Raw genomic sequence first — 16,424 nt, 5'->3', positions numbered from 1 at the left:
ACAGAATGGAATCGGTAAAATATTGTTTTTTGTCAGGGAATCGGTGCTGTGTAAATATGACTCTGTCTGTTTAAAAGTGGCTTTTAACCAGTCCCAGATAATTCGCACTTTCCTTAAAAGGGATGTGTTATCAGTCAAGGAGCAGACAATAATATAAAAACGGAAAATGCTGGAATTACTCAGCAGCATCTGTGGAGTGCAAACGAATTAATGTTTAAGGTTGGTGACATTTCATCTGAACTGAGGAAAAATAGAAATATAAAAGGTTTTGAGCAAGTGAACGAGTCCGGGTTTTGGGAATAGGCTGAACAAAAGCGCAGGTCTGTAATGGTGTGGGAACCGGGAATGAGTAAATTACAAAAGGTTTCACGGCGCAAAAGTCAAAGGGAGATTTACTGGAACAGGCAAAGAAACAAAAGGTGGGTCCAGATGTCGTGAAAATGGCTAGAGAGCAGCCACCCAATTGCAATTTATTTATTTGTATTCAATCACGGGATGTGGGTTTCTCTGGCTGGGCCAGCATTTCTTCCCCCTCCCTAGTTGTTCTCGAGAAGCTGGTGGTGAGCTGCCTTCTGGAGCCGCTGCAGTCCATGTAGTGTAGGTGCATCCACAGTGCTGTTAGGAAGGGAGTCCCAGGATTTTGACCCAGCGACAGAATCGGAATGGCTATATATTTCCAAGTCAAGATGGTGAATGATTGGAGGGAAGCTTCCAAGTGGTGGTGTTCCCACCTATCTGCTGGCCTTGTCCTTCTAGGTGGTAGTGATCGTGGGTGTGGCAGGTGCTTTGTTGAATTCCTGCAGTGCATCTTGTAGATGGTACACACTGCTGCCACTATGCTCCAATGGTGGAGGGAGTGAATGTTTGGTGGATGTGGTGCCAATCAAACGGACTGCTTTGTCCTGGAGAGTGTCCAGCTTCTTGAGTGTTGTAGGAGCTGCACTCATCCAGGCAAGTGCGAAGTATTCCATCATACTCCTGCCTTGTAGATGGCGGACGGGCATGGGCAGTCGCGATTCCTAGCCTCTGACCTGCTCTTGTAGCCCTCCCACATGTATGCCAATGTGCCACCACCTCTGATCTGTCTGTTCCGTCGGTGGGACAGGACATACCCAAGGATGATGATGGTTATGGTGGAGCCAGGGACATTATCTGTAAGTTATGAGTCTCCGTGAGGATGTCAGACACGCTGTTGCTAGAATTGTCTGTCACACAGCTCCCTCGATGTTAGTAAGGAGGACTTCGCAGGGCCGACAGGGGGCAGTCATTGTCGGTGCTGAGATAGATGGTAGGTTTCATTTCTTTCTTCTCTCCTAGCAAGGGCTTGTTACAGCTGAGTGACTTGGTAGAGAAGGCGTTTGAAGAATCAACCACATTGCTGGGGGTCTGGGGTCACATGTAGCCAGACCAGGTCAGGTCGATAGATTTCCTTCCCTAAAGGGAATTAGTGAACAACAATCGACATTCATTTCATGCTCATCATTATACTTCTAATTTCTAAAAATTACTGAATTCAAATCCCATCGCATGCCGTGCTGGGATTTGAACCCAGCATTACTCCGGATTATCAGTCCAACGGCAATTCCATTACGATATCAACTCGCCGGAATTAAGGTGTTAAATAAGGAACTAAAAATAAAAAAAAACACCTGAAAGAAACAAATGAAACAAGAGGGAGACTGAGTTTACAATCTAAAATCACTGAACTCGATGGTGAGGCCGGAAATGTGTAGGGTGAGGTGTTCTTCCTCGAGCTCATGCTATTCTTCACTGGAACACTGCAGCAGACCAAGGACAGAAAGGTCAGAGTGGGAGTAAGGTGGAGAATTGAAATGACAAGTGACAGGAAGCTCAGAGTCAGGCTTGCGAATTGAACGGAGATTCCTCAAAGCCCTCACCCCCCTGAAACAGATGACAACATATTGCGGCAGCAAATACTGTACATTAAACTGAAAGATGAACAAGTGTATCACTATCTCACTTGGAAAGAGAACTTGAAGCCTTGGATGTTGAGGTACAAAGGCGAGTGTTGTGTCTCGTGCACTTGCATAGAAAGGTGCCGTAGAAAGGGGAGGGGATATTGACTGGTGATTGGCTTTCTTGCTATTTATCAGCCAAATGATTAAAAGAGGAGGAAATAATCATATCACAGACCTGAATTGCTAGTTCTGTTTTTCTCTCCACAGATGCTGTTTAATTGTTGTGTATTTCCAGCATTTTCTGTTTGTTATTATTTCTGATTTTCAGCATTCGCACTATTTTGCTCTGGTATCAGTGAACTTTCTGAGCTGTGTTCCGGTGGCCAAGACTTTTTGTTTTATTCTTTCACGGGATTTGGGCGTCGATGGCTCGGCCAGCATTTATTGCCCCAGCCGACATTGCCCTTGAGAAGCTGACTGTGAGCTGCCTTCTTGAGCCGCTGCAGTCCATGTGGTGTAGGTACACACACAGTGCTGTTAGGGAGGGATTTCCAGGATTTTGCCCAAACGGCAGTGAAGGGACAGCGATCCAGTTCCAAGTCAGGATGGTTTGTGGCTCGGAGGGGAGCTTGCTGCTGGTGGTGTTCTCATGCATCTGCTGCCCTTTTCCTTCCCGGTGGTGGAGGTCTCGGGTTTGGAAGGTGCTGAGGGAAAAAATGTTGTCAGGAGTGGGATTCGAACCCACGCCTCCAGAGGAGACTGCGACCTAAACGCAGCGCCTTAGACCGCTCGGCCATCCTGACTGCTTCAAAGTCACAGATGGGCCACTAATCCATTGCGCTGTCCCCACAGCTGCTTTGGACCTGCTAAATGTTCCCAGCATTTACTGTTTCTGATTGTGTACATTCATTACAGGAGTTCCTTTTTACTGACAACCCAAAACTTGTCTCTAGGGCAGCTCCAGACACCTTTTCTGTGAACTTTAAAGTCGGCTGTTCGCAGACTAGTCACTCTGCGTCATGGCTTTCATTCTCCGCGCCCCCCTCCCAACATCACCAGCACCATCCACCATCTCTCCCCCCGCCTTCTCCTGAGCTGTTTCCCTTCCTCTCTCCCTCCTTGGATCGCTTTTCCCCTCCCCCCAAATTCCCGCCGCACATCGCCCCGCCCGCACCCCATCCCTCTCTCTGTCAAATCTTATTCCCTTCCCCTGGGACCTGTCTTCTCCCCAGGCTGCCGCTGACACCGATCTCGGGGACTCTCAGGCCGGCCAGGGCTCTTTAACCGGCTTCATTCACAGGAAAAGTGACTTCAGTTTCCACAATAAGATCCGAGCTCTCCTTACCCCCAAAACTGAAATTCAGGTCAACGTGAACGTGAAAGTGAAGATTGCGGACTGCGGTTTCCGCTCCTGCTGTTTGAAATAAATCGCTATGTGTGTGTACAGTGAGCAGAAAGAAATTGCTGTTGTTTGTAAACATTTCTTACTGAACTCACTGTCATTCTGCTTTAACAGGACGAATTTGAATCTCTTGATATATTGGAAAAATAATAATGCGTGAATGTAGCTTACATAATAAAATATTAACACCGCGCTCTCACCCAGTAACTGAATGAAGCGGATGTATAAACGGCGGCGGTTGCGGGTTTAAACCCCATGATGAACAGTTTGTTGAATTCTCTCAAGGCCTGGTTGATGGTCAATGTTCCGTCTAACTGTCTGTTCTGGTGAATATCAGCAGCACCATCCGCCTCGTCGGTTTGAGGCTGTTCCTCGCCAATCATGTAGAATTAAATCAATTCGAATTGTCACTTGGCATTTCAAAACATATTAGAATAGTCATTACTTCGACAATGGCTTAATGTTTAAGGCGTCTGTGTGATGGCCATGTTGATGCGATCCAATGATTGGATCTTCCGGTTATTCAGTGATGTTTTATTTACAATGTGATGAAACATGTTGCACATGGTCTTGCAGTGTTTCACATCAGCCCATTCATAAAAACCCGTGACCTGATGTGATGAAAATGTAATTTACCGACAGAAACAACATTTTCAACAAGTGGTTAGTGATGTAGTTGAAGAGTTGGTTTTAATTTTCCACAATTCTCTAGATTCGGGGAAGGCTGCATTAAGTTGTAAAATTGCTAATTTAACACCTGTATTCAAAAAGGCCGGGAAGCAGAAAGCAGGAAACAATATGCCAGTTAGCTTAACATCCATCGTAGGGAAATTTTTTAGAAGCTATTATTAAAGAAGTTATAACAGGGCACTTAGATGAATTCAAGACAATCAGCATGGTAAACATGGTTTTGGGAAAAGGGGAATCATTTTTAACCAGTTTGTTGGATTTCTTTGCCGTGAGTAAATGGAAATATTGCATGTACTATATTTAGATGACATTTGGGTCAGCGGCATTGTGGAGACTAATCGCAGACTGGGTGACCATTTTACGAAACATTTTTGCTCAGTCCGCAAGCATGACCCCACCTTCCGGTCACTTGCCATTTCAAATCACCAACTTGCTCTCAGGCTCACATTTCCGCTGTGGCCTGCTGCAATGCTCCAGTGAAGCCCAACGCAAATGGAAGGAACAGCATCTCATCTACTGGCAAGAACTCAATGTTATGTCTTAGATGGCTGTAAATTGCCTTAACAGTAGATGAGGTTCCTTCTTTATAAAGTGACCGTGGGAGGACTAGAAGCTGCAATTTTCTGAAAGCAACATTACACACACTGAAGTCAGACGCCTTATCCATTAGACCACGTGGTCATTACACGGCCTACCGATACTGGTCCCATGTGAATAAATATGTGGTTGTATTTATTCCATAAATTCGATAAATTAGTCCACGTAGCATTTAAACCACTCCTTGAAGAAAGTCCTTCTTTCCATTTAACGAGTAATTTGATCGAATTTTCCGTCATGTTAAGGCGATACCATCAGGGCGCGAAACTATTTCCGATGGCTGGGAATCCAGGAATCGTGCATTAAAATGAAAGCAAAATGCTGCAGGTGCTGGAAACTTGAAATAAAAACTTCTGCAAATGCTCCGCAGGCCAGGCAGCATCTGTGGAGACAGAAACGTTTCGGCTCCGCTTGACTCTTCTCCAGAGCTGAAGAGAGGTAGAAATGTGATGGATTTTATACTGTGGAAGACAGCGGGTGGAGCAGGTGGAGCAAAACAGAAGGTCAGGGATAGTGGGGACCTCAGCAGAGACTTGACAAGGATATCATGGTCACAAGACAAGGGAGTGTTAAAGGTAGTGTTAAAGACTATAGTAAATGCTAATATGGGGCAGAAAGGTAAGATTACAGAACGTGTTAACAGCAGAACAAGGGTCAGCGCTCTCCGAAGGCAAATATGAGAACAAGTAACAGATGACCATGTAGAAGGAGGGGGATAGTTAGCATGGTTTCCTTCGGGGAAAGTTGTCTTACTAATTTAATCGATTTTTTTGAGGAATAAGTAAGGAGGATTGATTAGGGTAGTGTAGCAGATGCTGTCTACGGAGAATTTAGTGAGGCATTTAAAAAGGCCTCACATGACAGACTGATCAGAAAGGTAAAGGGCATCGCTGAAAAGGGGAATGTGGCGAGTTGGATCCAAAATTGGCTCAGCGACAGGAAACAAAGTGTAATGGTCGATGGTGATTTTGAATGGAAGGCGGTTCCCAGTGGCGTTCCACGGGGCTCAGTTTTGGGTCCCTTGCCGCCTGTCGTATGTTTTTATTGCGTTATTCAATTACAGAATGGGGGTGTCGCTCTCTAGCCCAACATTTATTGCACATCCCTAATTTCCCTCAAGAAGGCTGTGGTGAGCTGCCTTCTTGAACAGCTGCAGTCCATGTGGTGTCGGTACATCCACATTACTGTTCGGTAGGGAGTTCCAGGATTTTAACCGTGCAATAGTGAATGAAATGTGGGAGGCATGATTGGAAAATTTGCAGATGACAGAAAACTTGGCCGTGTGATTAATAGTGTAGAGGAAAGCTGTTGTCTCCAGAATGATATCAATAGTTTGGTTGAGTGGGTGGCAAAATGGCAAGTGGAATTGAATCCAGAAAAGTGTGAGGTAATGTACTTGAGGAGGGTAAACAAATCTAGAGAATACACAATAAACGAGAGGATATGGAGAGGGTAGAGGAAATGAGAGACCTTGGAGCGCTTGTCCACGGGTCCCTGAAGTTGGTAGGACATGTGGATACGATGGTCGAGAAAGTTTATGGAATGCATTATTTTATTGGAAAGGTATTGAATACAAAAGCAAGGGTGTAATGCTGGAACTGTATTAAACGCTCGTAAGGCTGCAGCTGGAATTTTGTGTACAGTTGTGTTTGTCACGTTACAGGAAGGACACAATTGCTCTGGAGAGAGGGCAGAGGAGATTTACAAGAATGTTCCCAGGGCTTTAAAGTTGCAGCTACGAGGAAAGATTGGATAGGCTTAGGTTCCTTCCCTTGGAACTCTAGAGGCGGAGGGCGTGACATAATTGAGTTTACAAGATTATGAGGACCAGATAGAGTAGCCAGGAAAGACCTGTTTGCCGTAGCAGAGAGATCAGTTACCAGGGGACACAGATTTAAGGTGATTGGGAGAAGGATGAGAGGGGACATCAGGTTCCAGTTCTTCACACAGAGGGCGGTGGATGTTTGGAATTCGCTGCCTGGTTTGTTGGTGGGGGCAGAAACCCTCAGCTCATTTCAAAGGCCGCTGTATCTACACCTAGAGAGCTGCAACCTGCAAAGCTGTGTGCTGGAAGGTGGGATTGGAATGGGCGGCTAGATTTTATGTATTTCTTTTTCAGCCGCCGCAGACACAATGGGCTGAATGGCCGCCTTCTGTGCCGTAAACTTTCAATGGTTCTATGAGACCAGGAAGAAAACATTTTCCACAGAATTCATCTTCACAAACCAGCAGAGATCATCTTTACACCATAGCAAACACTTCTACAAAACATAAAACACTTTTACACAGCCGGGAACATATTTGCACAAGAGGGAAGCTTTTTCTACAGCCACAGTGAAGGTCTGTCACCTTTCCCCGACAGGGAGAACGGTTGTACAGCAGAGAGCACAGTTACACAACAGGAAATCATTTATAAAAAGGGCCGATCTTTATGCAACAGCAAACACCTTTTTTCATAAATGATCAGTTTCTCCATCTCAGCATCTTCCTGGTTTGACAGGCACTATTTTTTCTGCCTTTCACTCTGTGTGTCCTGGTCGTGTCTTACTGCTTCTCTGTGTGTCTTTCGCTCTGTGCTCTGTTCGCGGTGGTGTGAAGTGGGGTTGTGTAGCCAGGCTGAGCTTCCCAACCGATGTCCTTTTAAAAAAAAATGAACATGTGAACAGTTGCCTCGCCACCAGACAGCATTAATAGGCAGTCGGGAGCGGCTGCTTGTGAGTGGCGCAGCGGAAGCGCGCTGGGTCCATCACACAGACGGGAAAGAAGGATTGGGCTGCGATCCAAAATCTGGTTACTTTTTTTGCAGTAACTTTGTATCAGCTTCTTACTTCCAATAAACGCTTCAATCTGTAACCAACCACTCAAATTGCTTACATTCGCACACGGACGCAAGCAATAAATGTTCCAAAAATACATCTTTCTCTTTTCTCTCAGACATCCTTACACCAGCCGCGGATTTCTCCTTTATTTCAGGCCATTGTCCGAATGGACTTCTCTCGTTGCATCAGTATCTGAACAGCAGAAAGCAAAGAAAAACAACCTCTTGATAGAAAAAAAAACCCGTGAACTAAAGAGCAGATGTTTGGAGCAAGGAGCGCAGGAAATACAGCAACTGGCGGGCAGCTTCGGAATGTGTGGGTTCTTCAGTGCAGTCAGGACCATTTACAGCCCAAGCACCCAAGGACCTACTCCACTGAGTGCTAAGAATGGAGTGGCGCCTATCAAGGACAGAGATGCAGTCCGGCTCATTGGGAGAAGCCCTTCTCTGATTTCCTCAACCGAGACTCAGTCCTCGACATGAGTGCCCTCGACCACATTCCACAGCATGCTACCCACCACCAGCTCAGCACAATCCCAGCCCGACATGAGGTTGAAAAGGCCATCCGACAGCTATGAACCATCAAGGCCGCAGGCGCAGGAGAAATTCCCGCCGAAATGCTAAAATAGTGTGGAGAAGTTCTCTTAAAGCAAATGCATGACCTCATCTCCCTCATCTGGAAGAAGGGCAATGCCAGGGCATCTCTGAGATGCCTAAATGTGAACATCTTCAAAAAGGAGATCAGACTGACTGCGGTAACTATAGAGGAGTATCTCTGCTGTCCACCACAGGGAAAGTCGTTACAAGAGTCCTCCTCAATTACCTTCTCTCCATGGCTGAAGAGCTCCCACCAGAGTCACAATGCGGATTCTTTCCCCAAGTGGCATAGTGGAAATGATCTTCACAGGAAGACAAGCCCAAGAAAATGCAGAGAGCAGCAGCAACCTCTATTCATGTCCTTCTTTGCCCCCATAAAGGCCTTCGACTCTATCAACTGGAAGGGACTGTGGAGCATCCTCCTCAAATTGTTCTGCCCGCAGAAACGAGTCACCCCCCTCCGCCTGCTGCAGGATGACATGCAAACCGTGATCCTTACCAAGGGATGTGCTGCAGACCCACACTAGTGCAAACTGGGGTCAAGCAAGTCTGTGTCATCACACCAAATCTCTTTTCCACCTTCCTCGCTGCAACACCCCACCCCATCTCCATGAAGCTCCCCGCCGGGGTGGAGCTACTCTACAGGACAAGCAGGAAACGGCTCAACCTACGTCACCTCCAATCCAGAACCGAGATCACCCCAGCCTCTGTCATCGAACTGCAGCGCGCTGACGACACTTGTGTCTGTGCAAACTCAGAGACAGAGCTCCAAACTATCATCGACACATTCACGGAGCCGTGTGATAGGAAGGGCTTTAAGCTAAACATGTGGAAGGTAAAGGTCCTCTACTAGACTGCCCCCGCTGTGCACACTGCCACCCGCACTCTCCCCACCCCCCTCACTGCCCCCCCCCCCCCCGGTACTATCAAGATCCACGGGGAACCATTGGGCCTTAGCCTCCGATCAGCGAAGGCAGATCTCGACAATGAAACTGAACATCGCCTCCAGTTTGCCAGCGCAGCCTTTGGCCGACTGTTTAAAAGAGCGTTTGATGGCAAGGACCTCAAACCCGGCCCCCAGTTCCTGGTCTACAGCGCTGCAGTGCTACCTGCCTCCTGTATGCTTCAGAGACATGGACAACGTACAGCAGACACCTTAAATCCCTGGAGAAATATCACCAGCGGCGCCCCCACAAAATCCTGTAAATTCAATGGCAGGAGAGGTGCTCCAATATCAGTGTCTCCTCTCAGGCCAACATCCCCAGTATCGAGGCACTGGTTATGGTTAATCAGCCACGTTGGCCGGGACACATCATCCGCATTCCTGACACAAAACCCCCAAAACAAGCTCTCTACTCCGAGCTTCGTCACGGCAAGCGGTTAGCAGGAGGGCAGAGGAAACGTTTCAGTGACGTCCTCAAACCCTCCCTGATAAAATGCAACATCCCCACCGATTTGTGGGAATCTCTTGCTCGAGGCGCCCAAACTGGAGAAGAAGCATCCGCGAAGGTGCCAACCATTTGGAACGTCTCCGACAGGCCCAGGTGGAGGCCAAGCGCAAACAGCAGAAGGAGCGGAGCAAAATCCGAGCATCTCACACACCCGCCTCCTCAAACACTACCTGCCCCAAGCTGTGGCAGAGTGTGCGGAGGCAGCATTGGGCTTTTTAATCTCCTCAGAACCCATAGCCCCGGAGTGGAAGGAAGTCATTCTCAGTCACGAGGCACTGCCTAAGACAGGAGGCTAAATGCTTCTGTGAGTGTCTCTGGGTGATGAGCTGATGGTGCTCGGAGCTCTCAGCTTTTACTCATTGATTTCACAGGAGTTGATTCAGTTTTGATGTTGATTGGTTCTCTGGTATCGATTCCTCGAATTCTTCGCCCGATTTTCTGTCCAATGTAGCTCTCTCAGCAGAATTCTCATTAACTCCTTGTCTTTTCCTCGCAGCGTTTCAATCACGATGTTTTTTGAACTATATTATTAAAGGGTTTGCAACAGCCAGCTTCCAGGAACAGCAATGTGATGAAGGCAGGAGAATCTGTTTTGAAGTGGTGTTAATTGAGGGGCAAATGTTGGCTCCGACACGATGGAATAACTCCGGTGCCACTGTCCGAAATTGTGCCATGGTAATTTTACATGTGAAGGCAGATGGCACGTCAGTTTGCCATAGCATCTCAAAACTGGCAACTGTAACAGTGAAACTTTGGCTCAGCGCGGCACTGAAGTGTCAGCCGGACTTTCTGCTCAGAATTCTGGAGAGATTTTGAACTCACAACCCTCTGCCTGTAAAAACTTGAGAGCAACTGACTGAATCATAGTTCACAGACCTGGGCAAAGACAGGGGACATTGTACTCTGAGAGCAGAAGCAGCACTAGATTGTTATTTGGAGAGGTGTTACAGAGAATGAGAGATTAACACTCACAGTTGAAAGAGGTGGACTTTTTAGCAGGGCAGGGAGAGAGAGGTTGCAGGAATGTCGATTCGAGTGTCGAAATCAGAAAATGTTAGCTTTGTTTTAAAGACTGGATGCGATAAGGCGTCAGAGGCTGAGAAGAAATTAATGATAAAAACCCTTATCAGTCGGATCCACATAGGGAGGAAGTGATGGTTTCTGATTCCCACATTTGTCCCAGGAATGGAGCAGACAGCATTACAACATTGAGAAGTTCAACGAAACAAGGAGGGAAAATCTTCAATCGACTGTCTTTGAAGACAATGGGCAACATCTGCTGTGGTGTGTGAGCTTTATTCTGAGGTATGTCTACATCACATCTCCACCGACTGGAAAAGGTTATGTTTTATTATCAAAGGCCACATGAGTTAGTAATGCCAGAACGAGCAGTTTCTCAGTGTTTCCAACTCCTTGACCTTCTCGAAAAGGTAAATTGTTTACCACGATGTACTGTAATACCCACAGAGGGGTAACAAGGATATATGACACTATCTTGTAATAAACCGCATTTAAAACCGAGATCCCATCTTCCCCACTCGGAGGGATGTGAACAATCCAACCAGGCTATTTATAGCAAGAGAAGAGGAGTTTTATCCTGAGTCCTGGGATCAATAATAATCCCTCATCCAGAATCACTGAAACAGGTTATCCAAATATTGATCAGGTTACTGCCTGTGGGATCCTGCTGTGCACATTCAAGCACGAATCTCAATTACCAAGACCCCCCATCAACCCCCTTGCCCAAAATACCCACCCATTGGCTGTGAGGTTTTGGATCTTTCTGCGGTTGCAAAATGTGCTGACGAAATGCAAGTTCCCCCTGATTCCCGCCCTCCCCGCAGCTCCCTCCCTCTTTTCCTCCGGCGCTCTCTTCCTCGTTCTGACAGATGCTGTCCCACACAACCCCTCCCCTTTTCTCCCCCGTTTGCATCTCTCCCGTCGCCAACCCTTCAGTCCCCTCAACCCCGCAATAACCTTCCTTCTCTCTAATCTCATTCCCTTTCCCTGGGATCTGTCCTCTCACCAGGCTCCCACTGACCCCGGGCTCGGGGACTCTCAGGCCGGCCCGGGCTCTTTAACCGGCTCCATTCACAGGAGAAGTGGCTTCAGTTTCCACAAAAACATCCGCTCTCTCTAAAATCCCAAAACTGAAACTCAGGCTGCCGGTTAATGTGAAGAGGCGGGTGTCGACCTGCGGTTTCCGCTCCTGCTGTTTAATGCAGGTCGCTATAACTGGATGCCGTAAGCAGAAAGAAATTGCTGCTGTTTTTAAACATTTGTTTTAACTGAACTCACTGCCGCTCTGATTTAAAAGTACGAGTTTGAATCTCCTGATTTATAGATAAAATAAAGTCGGGTGATTATAGCTTACACAACCAACTCCAGCTAACGGAACTAAGCAGCTGTATGGACGGAAGCGGCTGTGGGTTTAAATCCCATGATGGACACTTTGTGTTTTCCTTCTCATGCTGGGTAACAGAGCAATTGCAAAAACAGTAGATACCCCACATCGCTGAAACATTGTTCTAATGTAAAATTGTGCAAAATGAAAACTGAGCAGGAAAACCGGAAGAGATGACTTACACCATGGTTCTGAAATTCAACATTTCGGCAGAATCCAGACACAAGGAAACCTGCGTCCAGACAAAAGCTTCAGGAACAGTGAAGAGCCATGAGCCTGACGTGATTTGAACACGCAACCTTCTGATCTGGAGTCAGACGCGCTACCGTTGCGCCACAAGCCCAGCTATAAGAAGCCTGTTGTTGCTTGTCCTAGATTCACTTCCTTAGACCTTGATCATAGTGCATTGAAAATCAAACAGGGATCATGAAAGGGAACATGATTTTCCCTCCCTTCCTCGTGGCCTTTGCTTTCTGTGGATTTACATCACAAGGACGAGTAACAGGAAAAGCAAAGAACGAGAGAACAAACGCACAACAATATGCCGTGGGAGAAGTTTATTTTCAAATTTCATAAATAGTTTAAATGAGTGAGAAATACTTTGGCAGTTGGATTCACAATGAACCATAATCTGATTGAGGCCACGAATGCACGAGTTTCGCTTCGTTTTGTTTTTAATTGGTGAGATGTTGCAAACTATGGAGGAGCAGTGGCCCTAATTATAAAACTGAAAGTTAACGGACAGGGAGTAAGAAATAACGAAGCAGGATTTCAAGGAGTCACATCATCACACAGTGCAGAAGAGACCCTTCAGCCCATCGTGTCTGCACCGACACGTGACCCACCGACCTAATCCCATTTACCAGCACTTGGCCCACAGCCGTAAACGTTAATAAAGTGACGACGAAGGTGGGATTCGAACCCACGCGTGCAAAGCACAATGGATTAGCAGTCCATCGCCTTAACCTCTCGGCCACCTCGTCACGCAACTTCGATTTAGTAAACCTCCTTCTATGCTTTTTACATTCATGATCTGTTGAACTAAATGATCCTCTTTCGTACAGGTCCTGAATATTCGGCCAGGTGTCTAAAGATGGAAATGTATTTTCTGTCAATAAAATGCATTTCCACCACATCAGATCAGATGCTGTTGTAAATGGGCTGATGTGAATCGTTTCAACACTTCAACATGATATCCAACATGTTTCTACACAGTGTGAAAACCCACCGCGGAAAGACCGGAACATACAAGCATTTGGTAGCAAGAAGAAACCCTTCCCAGCTCACTGCCAGTGGCCGATCACAGCTAAAGTGTGGGAAATGAAAATAAATCTTTGGAGATCCCAGCTCTGCTTGGCCTTTCAGTCAAGATTTTCACTGAGTTCAATCAGCCTCCCAGCTGAATCCAGAAGTAGACAGTTCCCTTTTGTGATGTATTCGGAGAATTTCAGAGTCCCATAACACGGAGAAACGTTCTTTAAACCCTGTGTTCATTTCATCACGTGTGTTGAGGTGATGCATTCTCTGCAATGACTTCCCGGGTGTTCAAACTTGGTCCTGATTTCCGGAACTGCCACCACCACGAGCGCGAAAAAATACTGCATTAAAATGCTTGCTGGGCTCGTCCTGGAGATGAAAGCGGGACCTCTTGCATACGAACTCATTGAAAAGCCCAAAGCGAGAATCGAAACCCAAGAACAACCAGCCACCTGCACGATAAACTGCTCTCATTGGATCCTTTCATTGCCACCCACAGTGTATCAATCAAAAGCGAATTCCTGTTAATGCTGGAAATCTTTTAGAATGTATTGGAACCTCCGGGGACGACTCCAACCAGTGGAGAGTTTCCCGCCTCATTTCTATTGACTTCAGTTTTGCGAGTGTTCCTTGATGCCACACTCGGTCAAAAGCTTCTTTGGACTCAAGTGCAGTCACTTGCACCTCAGGTATTAAGTTCAGCTGCTTTCTCCATGTTTAGTCCAAGGCTGCAATGAGGTCAGGAGCTGAGTAACCCTGGCAGATACCAAACTGAGCTTCAGTGAGCGGGTGATTGCTGAGTAAGTGCCACTTGATCGCGTTGTCGAAGAAATTTCCACCCCCTTTTTTGATGAACGAGCGGAGACTGATCGGGCGGTTTTCGCCGGTTGGGTTTACCTGTTTTTTTGTGGACAAGACATACCTGAGCAATTTTGCTCATTGTCGGGTAGATTCCAGTATGGAACAGCTTGGAGAGGAGCGAGGCTATTTCTGGAGCACAGGTTTTCAGTACTGATGCAGGAATGTTGGCCCGACCCAAAGCCTTTGCAGTTACCCGTGTCTTCAGCCATCTCTTGATTTCACTTGGAGTGAATGGAGCTGGCTGAAGACTGACATCTGTGATGCATTTCCCCAACTTTGTGCAAAAGCAAAACTGAGGGAATCACATACGTGGCTCTATGAAACTCACCTGCTAAACAGTGAAAGGTGAGAGTGTTTATCACAAGCGGGTCCCATTAATTCAGAAACAGGTTTGCTGCAAAAGTAGCCATGACCATGTGCGATACACACACAGTTTTCTTATCTGCAGTTCGATGTGCTCCCGCTGTGACGCTTACATACCCGTGAGTTGAGAAGGTGTAGGCGCTCTCTGGTTGAGGTAATTGAGATGATTAATAGGTCTTAATGTGGAGAAACAATTTCCTCTGGTGGGGAATACAGAACAAATGTATATAACCTTAAACTTAGAGTTAAGACATTTAACGGTGACGTCAGCAAACAATTCACTCAAAGGATGAAGAAGGCTGTTTGTCGGACAATCCCTGTGTAGCGATTGGCCGAGAGCTTATGGCAATGAACTGATGCTTAGTTGGGCTTTGGACCCCCTCTGTGTCAAGAAAAAAATCGAAACCTGGAGGGAACTGAAAAGAGGTGATGGCTGTCCTTTGTCATTATGGGATCATGTTCTCTAATATAAGCGGAGGACAGTCGGTGACTGTAAAACTGGTATCCTGGTCGCTGTTTAAACTCTGGCTCGAAGCATCACTTCCGTCAGCTGAAATATCTCAGTTGGTAGAGCGTTAAACTCATGATCTAAAGGTCACTTGTTCAATACTGTGTTCTGGCAAAGAGTTGCAAGTCGACTCGCCTAAGCATCTCCGGTTTCGGGTTTCCCGGTTGCTGAGTGAGGGTGCCTGTCTCTTTTGGGGAGACGCAGTCCCATTTCTGATGGCAGCGGGTACTTGCCCTCCCAGCTTGCCCGTGTCCAGCTCTGTTCCCATTGGTCCACGTTACTGGAATAAAGATCGGTTTAACTTTTAAAAAGATATGAAAAAGCGCTTGTCAACTCATCCCCCATTAAACTATCATAACCAACCTGCAACTCTCAGGTGGCGCAGAGGTCGATAGATCGAACCCATCCTCTGCTTTTTATATTGGCACAGCAAAAATTAGTCCCTAGGAAGAAGAAGCATACGAAAGGAAGGACGAGGCAAACATGGCTGACAAGAGAAGTCAGGGACAGGATAAAAGCTAAAGAGAAAGCATACAATGCGGCGAAGGGCAGTGGGAAGCCAGGGGATTGGGAAGCCTACAAAGACCAACAGAGGACAACTAAAAAAGAAATAAGAAGGGAGAAGATTAAATATGAGGGTAAACTAGCCAGTAATATAATAGAAGATTGCACGGGTGTTTTTAGATATATAAAGGGTAAGAGAGAGGTCAAAAGTGGACATTGGGCTGCTGGAAAATGGCACTAGAGAAGTAGTAGTGGGGAACAAAGAAATGGCGGAGGAACTGAATAGGTACTTTGCGTCAGTCTTGACGGTGGAAGACACGAGTAACATCCCCAAAGTTCAAGAGAGTCGTGGGGCAGAGGTGAGTATGGTGGCCATTACCAAGGAGAAGGTGCTAGGAAAACTGAAAGGTCTGTAAGTAGATAAATAACCTGGACCAGATGGATTACACCCCAGAGTTCTGAAGGAGATAGCTGAAGAGAAAGTGGAGGCATTAGTGGTGATCTTTCAGGAATCACTGGAGTCAGGGAGGGTCCCAGAGGACTGGAAAATCGCTATCGTAACCCCCCTGTTAGAGAAGGGAGTGGGACAAAAGACTGGAAATTACAGGCCGATGAGCCTGACCTTGGTTGTTGGTAAGATTTTAGAGTCTGTTATTAAGTGTGAGAGTTCAGAATACTTGGAAGTACATGGTAAAATGGAACAAAGTTAGCATGGTTTCATCAAGGGGAGGTCATGCCTGACAAATCTGTTAGAATTCTTTGAGGAGGTAACGAGTAGGTTAGACAAAGGAGAGCCAATGGATGTTATCTACGTCGAATTCCAGAAGGCCTTTGACAAGGTGCCGCACAGGAGGCTGCTCAGTAAGGTTAGAGCCCATGGTGTTAGAGGCAAGGCACTAGCATGGATAGATGGTTGGCTGTCTGGCAGGAGGCAGAGAGCGGGTATAAGTGGGTCCTTCTCAGGATGGCGGCCAGTGACTAGTGGAGTTCCGGAGGAGTCAGTGTTGGGACCACAACTTTACACTTTATACGCTAATGATCTAGATGATGGAA

The 16,424-nt window shown here is 46.6% G+C and overlaps 3 non-coding genes across 3 annotated transcripts; all 3 read right to left on the bottom strand.

Annotated features, from left to right (window-relative positions):
- Positions 1-2,639: 2,639 nt before the first annotated feature.
- trnal-uag (transfer RNA leucine (anticodon UAG)) lies at positions 2,640-2,722 on the bottom strand. The gene has a single exon. It is a non-coding gene; the product is annotated as a tRNA-Leu (tRNA).
- Positions 2,723-12,149: 9,427 nt separating this feature from the next.
- On the bottom strand, positions 12,150-12,221 carry trnaw-cca (transfer RNA tryptophan (anticodon CCA)). Its single transcript has one exon. It is a non-coding gene; the product is annotated as a tRNA-Trp (tRNA).
- A 558-nt stretch (positions 12,222-12,779) lies between these two features.
- trnas-gcu (transfer RNA serine (anticodon GCU)) lies at positions 12,780-12,861 on the bottom strand. Its single transcript has one exon. It is a non-coding gene; the product is annotated as a tRNA-Ser (tRNA).
- Positions 12,862-16,424: the final 3,563 nt, after the last annotated feature.

This window comes from Cetorhinus maximus, chromosome 31 (genome assembly GCF_964194155.1).
Source record: "Cetorhinus maximus chromosome 31, sCetMax3.hap1.1, whole genome shotgun sequence".
Taxonomy (NCBI): Eukaryota; Metazoa; Chordata; class Chondrichthyes; order Lamniformes; family Cetorhinidae; genus Cetorhinus; species Cetorhinus maximus.
The sequence above is the reverse complement of the archived record's forward strand: the minus strand, read 5'-3'. Positions and strand labels throughout refer to the sequence as shown.